This window comes from Octopus sinensis, linkage group LG2 (genome assembly GCF_006345805.1).
Source record: "Octopus sinensis linkage group LG2, ASM634580v1, whole genome shotgun sequence".
Taxonomy (NCBI): Eukaryota; Metazoa; Mollusca; class Cephalopoda; order Octopoda; family Octopodidae; genus Octopus; species Octopus sinensis.
In genome coordinates, this window is record NC_042998.1 from 190,657,277 (window position 1) to 190,682,276 (window position 25,000).

A 25,000-nucleotide genomic window follows, 5' to 3' on the forward strand; every position below is an offset into this window, starting at 1 on the left:
TTTCAAGTTTGAAGTCTCTACTTGGATTTGATGACCAGATCTTATGCATGTCATTACAGGCTGACCAGGCCATACCCTTTCTAGTTAGAAAATCTTTTCCAGATGATGATATGTATGACCCAAGATGATATGTATGACCCCAAGATATTTGTAGTCAGAAACCATATTTAAGGGCGCATTGTTGAGAGTATGGATGATGCAATCATTGTTGGACAGGCACTTGTTTATATATTCACCAATATGAACGGTGGGTGAAGACAGTAACACTAAAAATGTTAATTGTGAATGATAGAAGTAATATTTAATGGTAAGCAAAACACCATGACGTGGGTTTACAAAGTTCTTTACGTCTGTAAATTTCAATTATCGTTTGTATAGTAGGTGGGGAAATGTTTGGTTTTGGAAGGACTTAGCCAGCTGATAAAAATAAAAATAAAGATAAAAAGATTAAAAAACTGGACTGGGATAGGGCTGGAGATTTTGATTCAGGTGAAGACAGACAAGACAAAATCCTTGACCTAATTAACGTTCCAAGAGAGCAGCAACTGTAGATGGTTGTGGAAGGTAGAAAGTCTCGATGCTACAACTGTGGAAACACTCATAGGGTCAAGGCTTTCTGCCTCCGACAACGACGACGACGACGACGACGACGACGACGACAACAACAACAACAACAACAACAACAACAGCAGAAACAACAACAACAGGAAAAGTATAGGAAGGCCTCCTCTACTGCCAGCATCACAACTTCAACGCCAGCAAACAACAGTAGAGATCTCAACAGAAACAACTTCAGCAACTTCAACACCTACCCGACTAGAAGCAGTACCAATAGCAACAACAGAAGGCGCAATGGCCCAATGGTTAGGGCAGCGGACTCGCGGTCGGAGGATCGCGGTTTCGATTCCCAGATCGGGCGTTGTGTGTGTTTATTGAGCGAAAACACCTAAAGCTCCACGAGGCTCCGGCAGGGGGTGGTGGACACCCCTGTTGTACTCTTTCGCTCCAACTTTCTCTCACTCTTTCTTCCTGTTTCTTATCCCCGACTTCCTACGCAACCGCTGAGCCTGGATGAGCATTCAGCCATCCGTCAATGCTCTCGGTGTCGGAGATTGACCTGCTTTCTCTTCTGCGGGTCTTACGAATAGCAAAGGACCACGTTTCGGACTTCTCCCATCTTGTGAGCTCTGGGACGAAGACCGTTCGCTCAACAGCAACAGCAACAGCGACAGCAACTGAAAGCCCTCAAATAACAACAACAAACAAAAGCACAATGACTCCTAAGACATGTATTTCCCCGTTTGGGATCGTTAGGTGTATTTGCCTTGTGGCAAAGGGGACGGTGAAGAATCTAAATGGCTAAAAGCTATCAATGCAAAAGAAGAAACAAAAACACACCAACACAAAAAAAAAAACAGGCAGGTACGTACAAATGAGGGAGATACTTTCGAATAATAATGCACCAATACCACCCCAGCTACTACACCCGTACTATCAACACCATAATCTCCATTACCTCCTCCACTTCTATCACAAACGTCATCAGTACAAGCACAAACCAAGGCACAACAATAGTCAGATCACACTCTAACAAGGTCGAAAAGGTTAATTAACTACACGATCATAAACTAATGAAGAACTAATGGACCACATGCACTAACATGCAATCATCATACACGCATTACATTAACTAGTAGCACTCCATTACATAAAAATCATCCAGATATCACAACACGTTTAGAGTATCTTAAAAAATAAATATCTCAAAAGAATGGATGGCTTCAGGGGAAATATATATAAAGAAGAGGCTATAAGGAAGGAATGGAATTGAGGAATTACAACCGTGTTTCGTGGTCTGCTACCACAACAGCTCCTTTATAGGATCCAGATAGCTCAAAACATCATCAGGAGGAACCACGTCCGGTTTTGGCCCCTACTCCTCTACCGTTTTGACGTGGCACCCCCCCTTTCGGAGGTGTCTTCAGCTCTGGTGTTGGGTGCATGTCTTCTTTCTTCTGTTCCCTGGCCTCTTCGATGTAGCGTCAGCGAGTGTCAGCCGGTGACTGACTGACTTGTCAAATTTTCCCCTTTAAATACCTGCCGCTATGCTCCAGCAGGCAGCCCCAGCAAGTTGTCACGTGACACTGTCTCACCTTAACTGACTAGTGAAGGCGCATAGTTTTAGAACTCCTTGTGGAAATCTCCAAATTCTGCTGTGGAGACGAAATACCTGTCCCTTCATAGGAATAAGGTTAGTGATCCTTTCTCACCTTCCCCCTTCTACTCAGTATGGCCTTACTCAGTTTAGGTATGGACTGGATTTCCTGAATGTGCCACTGTAGATAGGCACAAACAGTATCAATCTACCCAGATCGTATCTCAATAGAGTATTGTGTAGGCTAGTAGATTGGGATAGCATGAGTTGTCCTCATTCTAAAATCGTCGGCTACACAAACCACCAATTTGTTACTTGTATGGTCGATCTGGAAAGGCTTCGTAGACAGGGACCCGGTTACAGTAAGCTGAACGCGTTGTTTACGGCGAGCCAAGTTCACAAAGATCGGATTAGCGAATTATCTAAACGAGCTTTGACGGAGGAAATTATCGACAACAAAACAAAAAATGGTGGTTTGCATTGCAAAGGGCATTTAGAGTAGACTCGATAGGGTTTAGTAAGAACGTAGAGATAGAGAGAAATAGAGAGGGCATCTTAGAGACTTAGAAGAGGCACTTAGGAATTGTATCGCAACTGACGTACTAGCGATGAGATTGGCACTCAATAGTTCCTCACCGCGTAGAATGACGGCTGCTTTGTCAGAACTAAGACTCTTGGGAATGAGGGCTGCATTGTCAGAGCTAAGGTGCGTGCTTTAAGACACAAAGGGGACGTGGTAATCGTCCTAGCTTTCGTACTCTGAGTTCAAATCGCACTGAAGTAAAGTTGCGCTTCATCCCGTTTAGCAGAGTTGTGAAAGAGACTTCGAAGTCTCTTTCACCACTCTTGTAAAAGTTTAATGTACTTACACATACATACACACAGCATATATTATGTGTGTGTGTGTGTGTGTGTGTGTGTGTGTGTGTGTGTATGAAATAATCACAGAAATCACACAAACATGTTCCACAGTTTAGTTCGGTCGGGTTTGATGCATGCGATTACTCGAAGGATCTACTGAGTGAAACTATAGCTCGAACTTACATCAATTTTGTATACGTTGCATTAATTTACAATCATACATACATACATACATAATACATACATACATACATACATACATACATACATACGTACATATATACATACATACATATATACATACATATAGATCTCCCTCTCACTCTCTTTCTCTCTCTTTATACACGCACACACACATATATATATATATACATACATACATACATACATACATACATACATACATATATCTAGTTAATCCAAACATGAAAACACAACACCGCGAGGACGTGGAACAAGTATAGTGTTATTGGACGCTCAGGAAAGGAAAGAAAGAAGGAGAATTCTAACGTTTCGAGCAGAGCTCTTCATCAGAAACATAGGAAAAGGAAATATCCAAAGAAGGGAAGACGGAGGAAAAAATCGCCAACAATACACATGCGGTCACATTTATATATATATATATATATATATATATATATATATATATATATATATATATATATATATATATATATATATATATATATACATACACACACGACTCTTACCACTTCTATCATAAATTTGTATTGAGCACATTTTAGTTTCTGTACAACGAGCAGTATTCAGTTTTGTCTTTCTTAAAATGAGTAATTATTGTCTCTTTGATTCGCTAAATGTTACAAGATCTTAATTGATGGATAAGACAAATGTCTGGCTGAACGGAAGTTAAAAGAAGTTTAAAAGAATTGACTATTGGAGAAAATTAAATCAAGACGTTGTAACTTATGTTATACAACTAAAGGAAAACCTACCTCCCTTTCCCTATATATATATATATATATATATATATATATATTATATATATATATATATATACATACCTACGCATGTACTTGTGTGTGTGTGTGTAATCTATTTGTTATTGAGCTATGTAAGTAACTGAAAGTCCTGGAGTTTTATGTCAAATCATTTGTAAAGTTTGGCAAGTGCTTTGTCATGAAACTTTAGCCTCTTTGAGCCATGAGACTTCGCAGTCTATAAATTATCGATGTTTTGCTTTATACGGGTTGTACTTGTAGCCAAAAGGCCCAGCTTTATGAGACATTGTGCCACGCTAATTCATCCAAAGGGTTACATTAAGGCACTCGCAAAAGTAGAATAACGATATAAGTACCTTGTTAAATGAGTAATCAGTTTCGATGGTCTAACAGTTGGAACGTTCATAGTCAAAACCGACGGAGATCCATTATTATTTAAGTATTATTTCACTTGTGAAGGCGCGTGGTCTAGTAGTTAGGGTGTTGCACGCATGATCACAAGCTCATCGTTTCAATTCCCGGACTGAGCGGTGTGGTGGGTTCTTGAGTAAAGCACTCCATTTCTCGTTGATCTGCGATCATTTCGACACCTGACGTGTGCAGGCAATGACGATTTGACATTAAGCCAACGCATTGTACAAACGTGTTCATCACTACAAAACAAATCATCCATGCAGATTATTCAGCAAGAAGTTGCGGAATTATCTTTCTCGGACTCGAGAAATTACCATCAAGTACAAAATTAAATTAAATTATTTCACTTGCAAGAACCTCTATAAATAATTTACAATTTAAAATACTGTTTTTTTTTTACCTAGTTAAAACAACTAAATGAATTACAAAGAAACACATTAATACATCATCCAGCTATATTAATCGAAACCTGCTCGTCTGCTCGACCTTCTTCGAGAACTTATCTTTCCTTCTATCACAACCACCGCAGCTTTCTAAATATCTATTTCTTTACTACCCACAAGGGGCTAAACACAGAGGAGACAAACAAGGACAGACAAACGGATCAAGTCGATTACAACGACCCCAGTGCGTAACTGGTACTTAATTTATCAACCCCGAAAGGATGAAAGGCGAAGTCGACCTCGGCGGAATTTGAACTCAGAACGTAGCAGCAGACGAAATATCACTCAGCATTTTGCCCGGCGTCCTAACGATTCTGCCAGCTCGCCACCTTTCTAAATATCGATCTCTTACGCTGATCACATATGTTAGAGGAGTATAATTGATTAAATCAGCGTAAGTATAAGATTGGTACCAAATTTTTATTGACCTAGGAGAGATGAAAGGCAAGGTAGAACTTGGTGGGATTTGAACTTGTAAAGAGACACAACGTGAAATTTGCTTTGAGGCCCTATTTTATTCCCGCCGCACATTTTCTGCCCATATGTACAACTATTGACTTAATATTTAGACTCAAGGTCTCAAACTTAGATGATCAATAAAATTAGGTGTTAATATTGTTCTAAAGTTTATAAGATCTGTGATGGAATTCAACAACTTAAATTGGATAAATTAATTCAGGTATAAGATTGTTTAAAAGTATATTCTTACGGTTTTGTGAAAAGGAGGATGATATATTCTCCGACTTCGAAATGATCCGAATGCTTACTACAGAATAGGCTCTGCTAAAGTCAGTCAAGGGCCTGGCAGTGATATTGAAATGGATGAAAGGAGATTTGAGCATATCTCTTAAGAACAGGTACAGTCCGTCTGATGGACTTCCATATAGACAACATAGGTTGTCCTGGGACTATAGGAAAAGACTCTAGTGTCGTCAACCATGGCATAATGAGATCGCCTCATGAACCATATGAATACGAAGTGAGTTTCATAACTAGACAGCTGTATCTATGTATATAAGGTGAATCCTGTCATTCCTTCACCTGTTGTGACTAATTGCTTATATATTCTATATTAATAACGTGCCATATGTTTCTAGAAAATATTCGATATATTAAGGAATTAAATAAGCCCTGTTGTATCAAAATACTATCCAAACAGATTTAGTGACGTAATAACACTGCTTAACGAATTCTTAGCAGAATTACTTTAAACTACTAAATCTGAGTTCTCGGTCGTTAGAGCGTTGGAAAATTTCCTTGCATTACCATTTCCTACTCTTTGGGTTCTGAATTCAAACTCAATTGACACCAACTCTGACACCAACATTTATCGATCCGGAGTCGATAAATGAAGTAACAGTTGCGTACTGAGGTCGAATTTTCTTACAGAAGATGTGATGATGTTGCGGGAAACTACCTGCAGTGTTCCATTCTTTAAGAAAAGTGGAAGAGGGTGGAGTGAAGAGTGAGCTTATTCTGTAGTAAACATTCGGATCATGTCGAGAGGAGTATAATTGATTAAATCAGTGTAAGTATAAGATTGGCCCCAAAGTTTTATTGACCTAGGAGAGATGAAAGGCAAGGTAGAACTTGGTGGGATTTGAACTTAAAATGTAAAGAGACACAATGTGAAATTTGAAGATATATCATTCTTCTTTTACAAAACCATAACAATATACCTTTAAGCAATCTGGTACTAGAAAAAAAGAACTTATAAAGACACATATAAAAAACCTATAAACAACATGGCGAGTGTAGGCAGGACGATATGTTTCATGGCTCGGAACAGTTTTAGAAAAAGGGTTAAATTGAAGAATCAATGGTATGGCAATATAAGCGACCAGACTGTAGATATACAATGGAAAATATTTGATACCTAATATTGTATCCTACTATAAAACATAAACTGAATTTAACAGAATATGTATCTTTTAAATACTATCATTACTCTACCATGATGGAAATTTCCTTTAAACAAAGCTGCCATTTTAGATTAGAATCAGTTAATGTAAATTTTGCTATCAACATCTCTCATAACTTATATGACGTCAGCCCTGGATTCTTATTACATTTTAGACAAATTACATTCTGGTTATTTACTAGCATCGCATAAACGAGACAAAATATGCACAAAATATAAATTTCAGCTGAGGTCAAAACAACGCCTGAATTTAGTTTGACTAACGTTGCCAATAGATCTGGCGTTAGTCTAGTTGAGCCAATTTTCCCTAAAATTAGGCTAACATTTTGAAATATATCCAATTTCCGCCATTTCCATGCAGCTCTATCCAAATAACAATGCCAAAATAACCTCTCTATATTAGGGAGAAACTTAGAAAATATAATTATAGAACAATAACTTTTCTTTGGTGATTTCTCTCATATTTTGAGTTTCTTCGTTATTATCACTGTTAATCAAATATGTCAACACTGTTAAGATTACTTTTATCACTATTAACACTACCCTTATCACTAACGTTGCCGCCATCTTTGTTAACATTACTGTTAGGTTTCTGATGTCAAAATAGCTGTAGCCACTGTTAAAATTCTTTTCTACTCTAGGCAAAAGGCCTGGCAGAAACGTTACAACGCCGGGTGAAATACATAGCGACTTAAAACCTATGTCTGTCCTTGTTTGTCCCCTCTATGTTTAGCCCCTTGTGGGTAATAAAGAAATAGGTATTTCGTCTGCCGCTACGTTCTGAGTTCAAATTCCGCCGAGGTCGACTTTGCCTTTCATCCTTTCGGGGTCGATAAATTAAGTACCAGCTACGCACTGGGGTCGATATAATCGACTTAATCCGTTTGTCTGTCCTTGTTTGTCCCCTTTATGTTTAGCCCCTTGTGGGTAATAAAGAAATAAGAATCGTGAGTCCGCCGGGCGTAACGATAACCGTCCTTTCCTCCGTCCTTACGTTTTGAGTTCAAATTCCACCGAGGTCGACTTTGCCTTTCATCCTTTCGGGATCGATAAATCAAGAACTAGTTGAACACTGGGGTCAATTTAATCGACTTACCCCTCCCTCCAAACTGCTGACCTTGTGCTTAAAATAAAAATGATTATTCGCGTTGGCATTGCTGGCATCACTATTAACATAAACTCACATTGGTGTCATTGCTTACTGTTAAGCTCTGCTCCTATCAATCCCCGTTAACAGTGTGACAGTTGCTGTTAATGATGCTGTCATCAACTTTGATACTGCTGACATCACTTCTAACCTTGTTTTCATATCTTGCTGTTAAGGTTTGTCATCAATCCTAAACATGCTGTTATCATTGTCGATATTGTTGTCATTACAGTTAACATTGTTCTCATCACACACCGTTAAAATTGATGTAATCAATCACAGTTAATATTGCTGTCATCGCTCTTTAACATAACTGCAATCACTCATAATGTTGCTTTCATCGTTCGTTTGATAGCATTTTTGTCATCGATGTTAACATTGCCGTTTCCATTCATTTGTTAAAATTGCTGTCTTCATCCGCTGTTAAAATTATGCTGTCACAGTTAACCTTACTGTTGACATCGTCAACATTCTTGTTATCAAATATCTTAAACATTGCTGTCAGCACTAATCATTAACATTACTGTTATCATTTATCGCTACATATATGCTATTGTTCGCTATTAACATTACCGTGAAGATCCGTAGTTAACATTACTGTCGCCACTCACCTTTTTCATTATCGCACTCACAGTTTATATTGTTGTCAACAGCATTAACACTTCTTTTATCACTAATAGTTCACATTACAGTTATTGCTCATTATAATTACTTTCGCTGTCATCACATTGCTCTGAACACATTATTAGAGCTAATGTTATCCAACTTCTAAATTTAGTGTCATCACTTACATTTAATTTTGCTGTCCTCATTGTTAATAGTTTTCTATTCTAGGTATAAGGCCTGCAATTTTTGGGGAAGGGGTGATTAGATGAAACCCAGTATGCAACTGGTACTTAACTTATCGATCCCGAAAGGATGAAAGGCAAAGTCGACCTCGGTGGAATTTGAACTCAGAACGTAAAGACAGACGAAATACCGCTAAGCATTTCGTCCAGCGTGCTAAAGTTTCTTATTTCTTTACTGCCTACAAGAGGCTAAACACAGAGGGGACAAACAAGGACAGACAAAGGGATTAAGTCGATTACATCGACCCCAGTGCGTAACTGGTACTTAATTTATCGACCCCGAAACGATGAAAGGCAAAATCGACCTCGGCGGAATTTGAACTCAGACGGACGAAATACCTATTTCTTTACTACCCACAGGGAGCTAAACACAGAGGGGACAAACAAGGACAGACAAGCGGATTAAGTCGATTATATCGATCCCAGTGCGTAACTGGTACTTAATTTATCGACCCCGAAAGGATAAAAGGCAAAGTCGACCTCGGCGGAATTTGAACTCAGAACGTAGCGGCAAACGAAATACCACAAAGCATTTCACCCGGCGTGCTAACGTTTCTGCCTGCTCTCCGCCTTCCTCATAGTTAATGCCGCCGCATCAGCGGTAACGCTTTAGTCATCACAATACTGTCCAACACTCGCTGCTGCTACCTTTGCTGTTACCTCTGGTAACAATGAGTTCATCATTCACCATTCATATTGCTGTTAGCACACACTATTAAAGTTTCTCTCATCATTCTTTGTTAATGTTGTCATAAATCAGTCACTGTTAACATTGCAGTCATCACACACCTTTAACTCTGACATCATTATTCACCACTAATATTGGTGTCATCACCTACTATTAATATTCCTGTCATCACTATAAACACTACTATTATCACTCACAATGATCACTAATGTCATTGCTTATTGTAATCTCTCACTGCTAACATCTTTGTGATCGCTGTTCATACGCTGCATTCGTTAATAAGATTGATGTTATTAGTCCGGTTAACATCAGTCATATCACTCAATGTCAATATTATTATCAGTACTCCTTTAACATATCTGTCATCATTCATTGTTATCATTTCTCTCAACTCTGAATATTTGCATCGCTACCATCGTTCACCATTAACATTACTGTAATAATTCACCATTAACATAACTGTCATCTTTCTCTGTTAACAGTGTCATCATCTATCACTGTTAACTTTTCTGTCATCACTTATTGTCAATATCGCTGTCGTCAGTAACTGCCAACATAACTGTCATCACTCACAATTAATATTACTGACATGCATCACAATTAACATAGCTGTTAACGGTTTTCATAATTCACTGTTAACTGTTAGTATAACCATAATCTCCAGTTAATATATCTACAATCACTCAATGTTAACATAGATGCTATTACTCAATATTAAGATTTCTGTCTATATTGCTGTAATCATTAATCTTTAACAATACTCCCATCACTCATCACTCATCACTCACATTACTCTCTAAAATGCTCGGTTTACTGGAATATCCCTCCGTGTTATAAATGCAGCCGTTACTTACCATTAACATTGTTATCATCAATCGTTCGCATTTTGTGATCACTCACCTGGAAATTATTGTTTTCATTCACCGTTAATATTGCTGTCATCACCACTAACATCACTGCCATCATTCACTGTTAACACCGATGTCACCACTCAATGTTAACATAGATGTTATCCATCATTATTGATATTTCTTTCATCACTCTTTAACAACATTGCTGTCGTTTTCCATTTCTCGCAGTTAACATCTCCCTTGTCACTCACCGTTAACATCTTTTTCGACACTTACCTTAAACATTGCTGTTATCACCCCTTTTATGATATTAATACGAAATTAAGATAATTTAGTATTAATATCACAGATATTAGTTTCAAATTTTGGCACAGCAATTTTAGAAGAGGAGTAAGTTGATGTAATCGATCCCAATGTTTAATAGGTGTTTATTTTACCGACCCCTGAAAAGATGAAAGGCAAAGTCAACCTCAGTAGAATTTGAACTTGGAACGTAAAATGTCGGAAGAAATGCCGCTAAGCATTTTACACGACGCGCTAACGATTCTGCCTCCTCACCGCTTTATTATCAAGTCACTAAGCAGGAAATGTCCGATTTTGAACTGAAAATTTATTTTATCTCAACAAAAAGCAACGCAGTTAATCAAAGTATGCACCTAGATTATCAGTCCAATTTTGCCATTTTATCGGTAGCTTATTTATGCCGGCAGCGAAGAATTCTGGAGAGTAAGAGGTAATGAAATCATCATATTTAAAGTCTTTTTTTCCTTGCAAAAAGTTGTCTAATACCTAGAAAATATGATAGTCAGTTGGTGCAAGGTCTGGTGAATATGGTGGATGACAGAGTATTTCCAAGTTCAGTTCCTGTAACTTGAGTAGCGTTCTTTGCACAACATGTTGCCGAGTATTGTCTTGCAAGAGAATTCGTCTGTCTCTATTGACCAATCTCGATTGTTTAATTGCAAGTTCACTCATGATTTCATCCAAATGGTTGATGTATACATCAGCTGTAGTTGATTTACTCGGTCTCATGAAGCTGTAGTGGATGACACCAGCGCTGGACCACCAAACAGACACCATTAGCTTTTTTTTTGGTGAATTTTCTTTTTTGAATTGTGTTTTAGAACTTCGTCGCTATCGAACCATTGTGCAGAACGTTTGCTATTGTTAAAAAGAATCCATTTTTCATCACACGAAACAATACGATCCAAAACTGGTTCGCTTTTATGCTGTGACAGCATAGAACAGCAAGTTTCAAGATGACGTGTCATTTGATGCTCGTTCAGTTCGTGTGGTACCAACTTGTCCAGCTTCTTTACTTTGCCAATTTGTTTCAGATGGTCCAATACGGTTGGAATCGAAGCATCAAACCTTGCTGCTAATTCACGCGTAGTTTCCAGCTCATCCTTATCCACTTTGGTCTCAGCTCTACTGCGGTGCTGACTTTCGAGAGTAAAATCACCAGATCGGAACTTCTCAAAACAACGAAGTATAGTGCGCTCATTCGCCACTTCTTCATCAAACGCCTCATTAATTTTTTGAGCTGTCTGGGATGCACTGATTCCACGACGGAACTCACATTCATAAACAACACGAATTTCTGATCGCTCCATGGGTTTACAAAAATTGATTTACAAGAGAAAACTCACAATATAATCAGACACCAGGAATTGCGTTTCGAAATGTGATGATGTAATCCTTCAATATTGTAAAACAAAGAATTGTCAGGATAAAACATTTGAGTTAACGACTGTCATACTTGGTGTATGAGAAGATCGGGCACTTTATTCTTAATGACCTGATAATATCACAAATATTGGTTTCAAATTTGGCACAAGGCCCGCTATTTTGATAAGTGGATAAATCGATTACATCGACCCCAGTACTCACTGGTAATTATCAATAAGGCTCGCCACCTTATCAATAGCTCAGATATTGGTTTCAAATTTGGCATAGGACAGCAATTTCGGGAGAAGAGATAATTCGATTATATAAACCCAAGTACTCAACTATTACTTATTTTATCGACCCCGAAAATAATGAAAGGCAAAATCAACTTCGGCAACATTTGAACTCAGAACTTAATAATAATGATAATAATAATAATAATATAATAATAATAATAATAATAATAAATAAATAAATAAATAGACGAAATTCATCTAAGCAATTTTCCCGGCGTGCTAACGATTCTGCCAGCTCGCCGCCATATTGATGACACCGATATTAAAACCTCATAATCCCTATTTGGTATTAATATTTGTAATTATTGAAAGATAGAGTATCAGCTGTTGAGGAAATTAATTACATCCACCGAGCTCAAATTCTATTGAGGTCGACCTTACTTTCAGTACTTTGGCGGTCAATAAAATAAATATTATATACGTACTAGGGTTAATTAAATCAACTATATTTCCTTTCAATGTCCATCATTATCGATGTTTATCGCTGACGTCATCTATGTTAAAGTCATTGATGACATCTCTTTAGAAATGTTAACAACTGTTGTCATCACTACAATCGATATTATGTATTGTTATCGTCATCGTCATATGGATATAGACATAGATGTGTGGTTAAGAAGTTCGTTTTAGGACCTCGTGGTTTTAGGTTCGATTCCACCGCCAGGTACTTTTGCACTCTGTCGTCTTACCTTATGGGGTTCACCAATTCATTGTAAGTAAACTCTTGGTCGACGGAAAAGTTATGGAAACCCGTCGCAGACACACACTCTCACCTATATACATATATACATTCGCACATACACACCAACACATACGTACGCACACATACGTATAGAAACATGTGTAAGTATATCAGTGTGTATGTAGTTGTGTTTAAATGTGTGTACATATACTCATATATATATATATATATATATACCTAAACCTAATTTACATGCACCTATTTTACACATACTTATGGGTTTAAAAAAATTAAAATATAGTTTATAGTATTGAACGATGATAAAGTGATATAAGGGCCTGATGATTGGGGTTACATTTTAAGAAGGGTTCCAGCAAAACACGGAGTGGTTTAGGAACCGGGGAATGTACCTCATGAAACACGTGTAGCCAAGTTATAAAACAGTAGGTATTTAAAATAAAATTTTTTTTTATATGGTGAGATGAAGGGGCCTACTATCTCTAAATGAAAATATATATTTCTTCATTGAGAATAATTTGAACCCCTGTTATGCCGGAATTTTTATTCCCTAACAAATAAAATTTAAATATATATATATATATATATATATGAGCTTACATCTGTGTTGCAGTGTTTAAATCAGAATGGCCAAAAAAGAAAACCCAGTGCATTCGAATGCAATATTCAGGCCACACTAACTGATCTTCTCTTACACTAATGTTCACTTTACATTTCGGATTTGATTAGGTCGCTAAATTAATTTCCATACAAATACTAGAGTCGATATAATTAAATAATTGACTGCGGTGCCCCAGCATGGTCGCATTTCATTGAGTGAAACCAATAAAAAAAAAAGGGAAAATTATATGTAACCTCTATCGATTGATACAATGACTTCTTTTGATCAGAAACGAAGCCAAATTTTGACGGGGAATCATACTATTGCTTGAGGATGTCCCCATTATAACACTGGTACAATGTGATACAAGGCAAAAAAACCTCATGGAAATTTTTTCCGAGTTAAAAAACTAATTTCTGTCAAATGAACCATCCTTTCAAATAGTCGTTTTTATATTTATTTATATAGTGTTGTATAAATGTGTGTCTATGTATCTATTGGCGTGTTGTTTGTGTGATGTGTACATACGTGAGTGTACTTATGCCACGTGTGCTTGAATGTGTGTGTATTTGTGCGCGTATACGTCTACGTTTAGGTATACGTGTGCATTGAAGTGGTATTTAGTAATAAAACACTAAAGCGAGCTCTTGAGATTTGAAGGAACGTTAACCTCTGATGCAGTGGCAATAATAATTAAAGACACATTGCAAGACAATGCAGTATAGAACTCTAATTAACTATGGTTATATAGAGTACACACACGCACATACACACATACCCACACGCATATAATTAACCAATGTTATCATATAGCGGTTCATAGGTTATATATTTGTTACTGTGTTGCAAAAGCAGAGAACCTATTAAATACTGCAGAGTAAATCATGGGAATACATATAGAGAAGCACATTGTAGATGTGTAGTATAGATCTGTATATAACAATGTTAGCACATTTAGACATTCAGATGTTGCAAACCTGTTATATGTCAACAAAAAATAATAAGAAAATGCAGTGTCTGCGTCGCTAGGCTACTTGAAATAGCATTAAAATAATTTTCTTCAAAGTCCAGGCTAGTGTCTAAAAAAGAGAGGGACATATTAAACCATGTAGTGTTAGATATTAAAAAAATGCCTGACTAGCAGAAAACCTTTAGTCTTAGGTCTACTCAACCAGTGGAGTTTAGACTATTGCAAAAATAGAATACACCAACTGAGAGTGGTACAAGATAGTGATGACTGTGTCATGTTAGAAATCACCAGCTTTCAGACTATTATTAATTATAATTATAGTTATAAACGCAGAAATATATTCTAGTTATGAGTATATTGGTGAATGTAGTCTGGACATATGTACTTACAATACTTGAAATGTCTCTAACTATGGAACCTCTATAAATACATATCGCACGGTTATTGATTCTATCGATTCATTCTTGATTTCCGTTAAATGTTTTGTCTCCGGTCAAGGTTAAATGAGAAAACTTGCATCAAACGTGAGAAAACTTCAAAGATTTAATGATACAACGACTGCCCACTACACTATATATAATATCTGATATCCTTGACATATTTGTATAACAAAACATTCAGTTATAACATTGTTGCTATCGTTATATAAAAACTAAATAGAAACAAATTCAGAAATGCATAGTAATAATAACGATTATTAGAAATATCCAGAGCTTCGTAGCACCATAACACAATAAGCAAATGCTATTATTATTGTAATGGATTTATGAGTCTACAATGTCAATGATTTGAGCATTCCTATCTTCTCTTATTCACCTATATTTCTATTAAATGCTTAAGATATGATTAACACCGCAGGACCATCAATTTTGAGGATCCTAGAGGAATGAAAGGAAAAGTTAACTTCGTCAGGATTTGAATGCAGAACGTAAAGGACAGGAATATATACTGCAAGGCATTTTTTCAACTATTATAAAGATTCTTCCAAATTAATCGCGTCTAATAATAAAAACCATTGTTACTAAATTTTAGGCGACAGTGCTTGGAGGGTAGTTATTCTGTTGACATGGGAAAGATTAAAAGTAAATTCAACACTAGCGGAATTTGAAACCAGAACATAAAAGAATATAACTAAGTAACACAATTTATTTTATTCGTGTCTTATAACCTATTCTGGCAAATTTAACTCTCTGTCGTAAGATTTTCTATATCCACAAGGCCTTAAATACAATACCAAACGGGACTCAAAAGAGGGTTAAAGCATGTAGGAGAAGTATATATATATATATATATATGTGTGTGTGTGTGATATGATATGATGTGCATGTGTGTTCCCTTCTTATTTCTTTATTGCCCACAAGGGGCGAAACATAGAGGGGACAAACAAGGACAACAAAGGGATTAAGTCGATTATATCGACCCCAGTGCGTAACTGGTACTTAATTTATCGACCCCGAAAGGATGAAAGGCAAAGTTGACCTCGGCGGAATTTGAACTTAGAACATAAAGTCAGACGAAATACCTATTTCTGTTTCTTTACTACCCACAAGGGGTTAAACACAGAGAGGACAAACAAGGACAGACAAAAGGATCAAGTCAATTATATCGAGCCCAGTACGTAACTGGTACGTAAATTATCGACCCCGAAAGGATCAAGGGTAAAGTCGACCTCGGCGGAATTTGAACTCAGAACGTAGCGGCAGACGAAATACCGCTAAGCATTTCGCGCGGCGTGCTAACGATTCTGCCAGCGCACCGCCTTCTGTACGTGTGTGTTCACTTCTGTTTTTAATTATTTGAACTCTTCTTCTGAGGAAGGAGCTGATTTCTAACAAAGACATAACAAAGATATAATGCTCTGTCGTTGGAATGAAGTTAACAAAAACAATGCTACATGCTGAAGCTGAGAAAGTCTTACATGTCTTTACTTACTGAATTTCTAACGAGCGTTTTAACTGGTTAATTTCTTTTTCTGAAAACTCAAGCTTTTCCAGTGTCACGTAGTCATTTACACACAAAACAAAGTGCATCAACTGCTATTTATTAAATGTGAATTTACGATCAGGGTGTAGCAACCGAATGCTTCGAAGCCGTTGTCTGTAGTTACCCTCTTGCTCTTTGATTTCCGAAGTGATATTCTCAACAGTAAGTCAGCTGACCCACAGGATGGTACATACTTTTTTGTCCGCTCCAAAGAGCTATATCCAGCCTGTTATTTATTATTATTTTTTTTTAAGTTTCAGCTCATAGCTACCCTCATTTGCACCTCTTACCGTGAGGTGGGTTCATCTGGGACTCTCGACAGGAAGAGGTCCAGCTTTGATTTAAAAACTCCTACATCTACTTTGTGCAAGTTCCTCAGACACTTTGGGGGAATATTATAAAGCTGTGGGCCCTTGAAACCCAGGCTGTTGCAGTAACTGGTCCTGAAGCGTGATGGCATTGCTGGGATCTTTGGCAGTGTCGTCCCGTTCTGGCATTGGTGTAGCTTTCAATGCCAAAATTTGGCACAATTCCTTCCAGGATCTTCCAGATATATATTACTGCATACCTGTTATATTTGCAATTGGTAGACGTTTTGATGGGAATCTTCTACCAATATTCCTTGTGTGGATGTTTATGCAAGTATTCAGTAACAGGAGAATTCTCTATATTTATCATAGAACGGTCTTTCTTTTCAGATGGTATTGTATATGTTTTAGCGACGACATCATGTCGTAATGCCATGTTCACGTACGTACGCATGTTTGTTTGCATGCATGTATGTTTTGATATAGATAAATATATATTATAGATAGATAGACAGATAGATCTATATACATATAATACGTTATGAAAGAATTGTAAAATTTATTAACTGTATATTTTACATAATGCAAACACACACACCTATAAAAAGTGGAATAGAAATACAATACATTAAGTTAAAATGTTAAAACAGTATGTAAAATATACTGAAGTGCAAACTGCCCACCTAGGGTGAGAAGTAACCATCTAAGTTGTTCCAAAGCACTTCGCGACTCTGAACGCCTTCCATTGCGATCACGTTCTTCAAATTGGTTCCACCTATTTTCGAACTTTTCTGTTCTAAATGGATCGATGTGTATATCAATAGTTGGCAGTATTAAATTGGTGGAAATTAGCGATATATTCTACAGAAATTTATTTCTTGCTTGAGGGCTTTATCTCTTCAGAAAAATAGCAATCGTTCTAGCTTTCCAAGATAAATCGTAGTCAAGTCATTTCAAACAGAATATCAGTTCTACTTAGACGGTAAGCTGGCAGAAATGCTAGCACGTTGGGCGAAATGCTTAGCGGTATTTCGTCTGCCGTTACGTTCTGAGTTCAAATTCCGCCGCGGTCCCAAGGTCGACTTTGCCTTTCATCCTTTCGGGATCGATAAATTAAGTACCAGTTACGCACTGGGGTCGATTTAATCGACTTAATCCGTTTATCTGTCCTTGTTTGTCCTCTCTGTGTTTAGCCCCTTGTGGGTAGTAAAGAAATAGGTATGTCGTCTGCAGCTATGTTCTGAGTTCAAATTCCGCCGAGGTCGACTTTGTCTTTCATCCTTTCGGGGTCGATTAAATAAGTACCAGTTACGCACTGGGGTCGATATAATCGACTTAATCCGTTTGTCTGTCCTTGTTTGTCCTCTCTGTGTTTATCCCCTTGTGGGCAATAAAGAAATAAGAATCGTTAGCACGCTGGCCAAAATGCTCAGCGGCAGTTTGTGTTTACGTTCCGAGTTCAAATTCAGCTTAGGTCGACTTTATCCTTTTGGGTTTGATAAAATAAATACCGGTCAAGTACTGGGGTAGATGTAAACGATTTCCTCCCTCCCCTGAACTTGCTGGCCTTGTGCCAAAATATGAAATCAATAGTAATTCCACTAAACTGCCATCCCTATTCCGCAAATTAGCAGAATGTCGTTGTACCTCCTCTGATAAATATTAATTTTTGATAGTATGCCAGTTTTTTTAGGTAGCTGTCGGATCCCGTTCTGCAAAATGTTCTTCGAAATTGCTCATGAGTATTTTCAGCCTTAGGCAAGCCTTGAAGAGTCCTACTTCTTCAAAGCTGATATATAGAACCAGATTCAATATTTGCAAACCAGAGCATGTCATTATCTCCCTCGCTCGTTGCTGGATAAATTGCTCTGGCAAGGAAGGCATTCTCTTTTGTGACATACTACTTCGACGCTTTCTCTTTTCCCTTTAGTTGGCTTTAGTATTTATTGTTGATTGGCAATCCTAATTCGAGCTGCTACAGTTTTTCGATGGTGATTTTGTTCTTGTCATTTAGATTTGCATTTCCCTCATTCTTTCATATTATTTAATGCTCAAATTGAATCTGTGTCCATAACACAGTCTGTCTTCTGTATCTCATTCATTAAAAATTTTGTAGAGTGTTGTATTCACACAGTCTACCAAATTTATAACTAATATTACCACTCATATAGCAGTGGTTATATTGAACTACTATTAAAGAAAGAAAATGAATGTTTACAAAAATATATCTACACAATATATTGTCTCAGGACAAATTTTTTCCTTTCTTTTCAATTATCTGTACTAAGTTCGCATATTCTATTCACCTTCATAATGCCAAGAAACTGTATGAACATCGCTAACAACTTTTGCTATTTATGAAAAATATGTAAAATATTAAGACAATTGACGAAAAATATCTATAATAAAATTCTGATTGATAAATGTAAATTTTTATTAAAACAAAATACGCGGGTGAAGTAAATCTCGAGGTGTGAAGAACCAACACAACATGCGGGTGAAACACAACACAACATGCGGTTGTCATGGTAAGAAGCTGTTAATGCCTCACTGTATGTTGATTGGCTAAAATTACCCAAATTTCGCAACTTTAATTTTAAATAATATCAGATTCTTTAATTTACGAGATAAAGTAATTGGCTGATCGTAATTAAAATTCTGAGCTGCATCGATACACTAAAATTGAAAGCAATCCGAGGAAAATTAAAGGGGGCTCATTTTGCGAATAAAAAAGACTCATTTCAATAACAGCAGCGACGTAGTAGTAGTAGTAGTAGTGGTGGTGGTGGTGGTGGTGGTGGTGGTGGTGGTAGTAGTAGTAATAGTAGTAGTGGTGGTGATGGTGGTAGTAGTAGTAGTAGTAGTAGACTGTCCTCAGTCGTCAAATTAACAACAATGAAGTGAATACGAGATGTTGTAATTGATTATTCTAACATCAGTAGAGCAAATGAGATGTGAAATAATTATAAGCATGAAAACAGGTAAGAATATTCTGTTTGCTAAAGTTTAACGCTTTTCCATGTAATTTTTTTTGTTTGTTTATATTGTAAGAAAAAGATATTTGTAATTGCTTCTCCGCCTATATTCTAATCAACTGTAACAAAATCTCACTATGGACATAGGAATGGTCAAGTGGTTAACAAGATAGTTTAGCAATCTTAAAGTCCAGGATGCGATCCCACTGCATGACATTTTTGGTAAGTAGCTTCGGGTCTATGCAAATTTGATGCATGAAATTGTTTAGGTCAAAACAGCATAATTCCAACAGGTACATTGCAGGCCCAGCTTTGTCACTCACCGTGTTGCGCTAAATAAGCCTGAAAGTAACATTAAGGGAATTCATGTACACCGGATACTGTGGAATAGTTTAGTTGATCGAAAAACTGAATGGTCATTGTTGAAAACGATGGAATAATTCATAATTTGATCGCTGACATAACCATCTGTAATGGTTATGAGGTCTGTCACTTATCCAGACTAAGACACAAAAAACAAAAATGACCAATATTTCACCATGACAGTAAAATCCCAATGTTGGGTTAAAAAAAACCCCAAATTGTCTTGTTATTCTAGTTTGTTAATTTTAAAGACGAATTGAATAAATTTTAATGTTTGTTTCAAAATACTGCTTCGAATTTTGATATTTTAAGATATATGGCATACTGCTTGCTTCATATTTAAAAAGAAAAGTCCAGAGAAAATATCTGATCATTAAATAAACATTAAGCAACATTTTCGCTGCACATTATCGTATGTCTTTTGACATTAAGTAAGCCGCAGAAATAACTGTCACGTGAAACATGAAAAAAATTAAATTGTTCAATTTAAAACGTTGTCAATTTTTACATCTTACAGATTAGTTACCATGGACAACTAACAACTAAAGATGCAGTATTCCTTCGTATGTAATTTTTTCAACAACAAATTTATTGTAATATTATATAAGTAATTTCAATGAATAATTTATAACGAAGTAGGTCTTGAAATTTGAATAGTGTAAAGTTTTCTAATATCACTATTAAGCTATCGAGTTACAACCAATGGAATTCCTAAGGATTTTATTTTTGTTGCTGTTTAACCCCTGGTTAACCGTGATCGAAGGAATTACCCCCAAGATCCATCTTTTTTCTTTTCAGGGTTATGTACAATGATGTGTCCCCTTTTTATTATTTAAAGCGGTATCATGTGATTCTAGTGAAATCTTTGCTGCTATTTTTAGCAGATGGAGCGACCACTTGGAGACTCTTCTTGGTGTGACATCGACTTAGTTTGGATAATAGATAGATTTCATTCATAACCAAAATAATTTTCAGCAGAGTACAGTAATTTTTTTACAATGTTCTATTGATTTCACTATTTATAACAACTTACCAGGAACAAGGAAGCCACACCATATGCAATCGCTTGACCTGTTAGAAATAGGAATCAAATCTCCCTCAAATCACAGCATCTTAAAATAAAGAAGGAAAATTGGACAAATTTAGTTCCGAAATCAAGCATATAAAATGTGAATGAAAGATTATTACAACTAGAAAGTCTTTGATCATGAATATGTATGCTTGATCAATGCTGACCTATGGTCAAACAAAACAACACCCAAGGAACAAAGAACGTTATACATTAGTCATTAGAATACTGCCAAAATTTGAACTTGATCATGGATACGGCCTTTCACGTTATATTTGATCTAGAATGTAGTGAGTTGAATTCTATTATTTTCGTGCTTATTTGATTTAGCACTTTATAAAACATGAAAACTAAGCCTTTGGATCCCCTTGTGCCACATTGTGGATAGTAATGTCAATAAATTACGATCCTGGAACTTAAAACATCATTTAGGATTCATAGATTAAAACAAGTTATCTCGTACATGAGGAAAAAAAGACCCAAAAACCAAAAATACAAAAGCAAAAACAGAATGACTAAGCGAATGAATTGACCTGTTGGTTAAGTGTCTTACTGAAAATATGAACGGCAATTAAAGAAATGAAACTGGAGAAGGAAGATGTTAATTGGAATATTGGTGAGATCTACAATGATGGAACACATACAAGGGTTGGACAAAATAATGGAAACACCTAGCATCACAGCCACATAATTTTGAAATATCTATAAAACCATCAAAAGCTGATTTATTTTTATGTTTTTTGATTTACTATTAATGTTGCTTAATATGTTTTGCTAAAATTGCTGTTTCTTTTCAGATATCATCAAAACAAGGTAAACAATATGGCGTCTGCGCATAGAGATGGTGTTGAAAACGGAATGAGCTGTAGGATGTTATTAAAAGTATATTTAGATCTCTTTCCAGAAAATCTCTGTCGGCAAAGCAACCAATCCATGGAAACAGGATACGGAGAATTTTGGAATGAAGGTATCATTGTTGACGGTTGTGAAGTGCTATTTTGCGACGATCCAGGCTAAGTTTATGAGGGGGAAACCATTTTCACAAAACTTAAAAACCTGTATAATGTATTGCGTATCTACCTGAATCGCCCGTATTAAGAACCTGTATAGTGTATTGTGTATCTACTTGAATCGCCCGTATTAAGATACGGTTAAAATAAAGAATGTACGAATTAATTACGTGTATACTGTGTGTTTCAGTTTAAAGTATTTTAAACGTAAGTTTAAAAAACTAGACATGTTAAAGCCATAATTATAAATATTTGGAATTAATATCCAAAACACATTTGACAAAAGGCTTATTTCATCTTCCAGGAAAAAAAAAGTAAGGTTTACTTTGTTGACCAATGTAATGTGTTGATTTTAGACGTTTCAACCTTTTCTGCATTTAGATATGAATATAAGGAAATTTGTTTTAAATATTTACTTCAATGATTGTAATTAGTTAAGGAATCAGCCAGAATTAACGGCTTAATTGCAGACTAGAATGACTGAATTAGATTTAACAACTAAATGCTAAGTGCATATTGTTGGGTGTTTGTGAATATTCTGTCAATTTGTGTTATTATTATATCTTTTCTGGTAACTGAATGTCTTTGAGACACTGAGGGAAATTCTTCATTGTTACTCAGCCTGCTAGAAACAGCAACCAAATCTCCTTTAAATCAATGCCCACCTTCGTCTTGAACAAAAGGACATGCAGGTTAATGTAGTTCTGGTAAACCAGGAAAAAAGGCAAGATAGTTATGTCTGGAAGGCTTTTATTCATAGGCTTGCTTAATCAAGGTTAACCCGAAGGAAATCAGTAATATCAGTAACATAAAGAATGAGATAAATCCGAGACAAGGTGTAGCTACCTAAGTAGATGGAATTTTACATCGGGACACATTTTCAAGAAGGTTATAAGCTAAGTGATTTTTTCTGAAATGTGTTATTTTTAGCTCCAAACACACACACACACCACACACACACACACCACACACACACACACACACAAACATTATTTTTCAGTTTCTTTTTCTTTTCTCTTTATCTTACGCATCTTTATAAATTATAGACTGAGGCTCAACTTGAAACACCTGGTTGGATTGGGTGCAATAATTCTAGAGAATTTTTCTTTGACGAACTGATTATCTGCTTCTTTTAAAGTAATTTACTCAAAATATAATGGATTCATATAATAATTCAATATATCCTTCCCTTATTTATTGATAGTAGTTTGAAATTTGAAATAGATTAAGCTATTATTTCTAGCAGGATCTTGCTTCTTGCAGAGGTGTTTGCAAAGTTTGAGAAATATTTATTTGAGTCAACATACGATTGGATGGAAGCACTCCGTCGGTTACGGCGACGAGGGTTCCGGTTGATCCGAATCAACGGAACAGCCTGCTCGTGAAATTAACGTGTAAGTGGCTGAGCACTCCACAGACACGTGTACCCTTAACGTAGTTCTCGGGGATATTCAGCGTGACACAGAGAGTGACAAGGCCGGCCCTTTGAAGTACAGGTACAACAGAAACAGGAAGTAAGAGTGAGAGAAAGTTGTGGTGAAAGAGTACAGCAGGGATCACCACCATCCCCTGCCGGAGCCTCGTGGAGCTTTTAGGTGTTTTCGCTCAATAAACACTCACAACGCCCGGTCTGGGAATTGAAACCGCGATCCTACGACCGCGAGTCCGCTGCCCTAACCACTGGGCCATTGCGCCTCCACCAACATACGATTACTGTAATAAACACGGCCTATTCTGTTAGCCATACTGAAAAACTATACGATCATTCATGTATGTCTGGATCACTAGACGGTGTAAATTGTACCTCATTATTTGACTACGTGATTACATATATATATATATATATATATATATATATATATATATATATATGCTCTATTAGGGTTGCACAGGACGATACAACAACAATAACAAAAACAGTGGTAGTTTATCTATGAAATATCTTTCTATCTTCGACAAAATATATTTCTGTTCACGAGAAAACCCATTGGAGCAGACGTAATAATCTATTATTCTATGATACATTTTATGATATTTCAGAAGATTAATTTAACGCTTCAATAAATTGTCTATTAGGACTTGGTTATTTTCACCAGCCTTCAGCAAAATACATAAATATATATATAGACAAAAAGCTGACAAAATTAAAATTACATAAATTTTAATACATTGTCAGAGATGCTGAAAAAGATATCTAATGATTAAGCAAAAGGATTATAATTCAAATATAATGTGTATGTATGTATGTATGTATGTATGTATGTATGTATGTATGTATGTATGTATGTTGTATGTATGTATGTAGTATGTATGTATGTATGTATGTATGTGTGTATGTATGCATGTATGTATGTATGTTGTATGTATGTATGTATGTATGTATGTAGTATGTATGTATGTATGTGTGTATGTATGCATGTATGATTTAGTATGTATGTATCTATCAATCAATCTATCTATCTAGCTATAGACACAAATATAATACATATATCTAATATGTAAAACAAATATAATATCTATATTCATATGTCCGTACATATATGTGTACCTATGTACATACGTACGAACGTACCTATCTACCTACCTACCTACATATATATATATATATATATATATATATATATATATATATATATATATTGAATTGAATCAGTTTTAGCTCACGAGCTGTGGCCATGCTGGGGCACCATACTTGCACACACACACACACACAAAATTATAGATTCATTCCAGCCGATCTTTATACGAACTGGTTTCGCATTGGGTT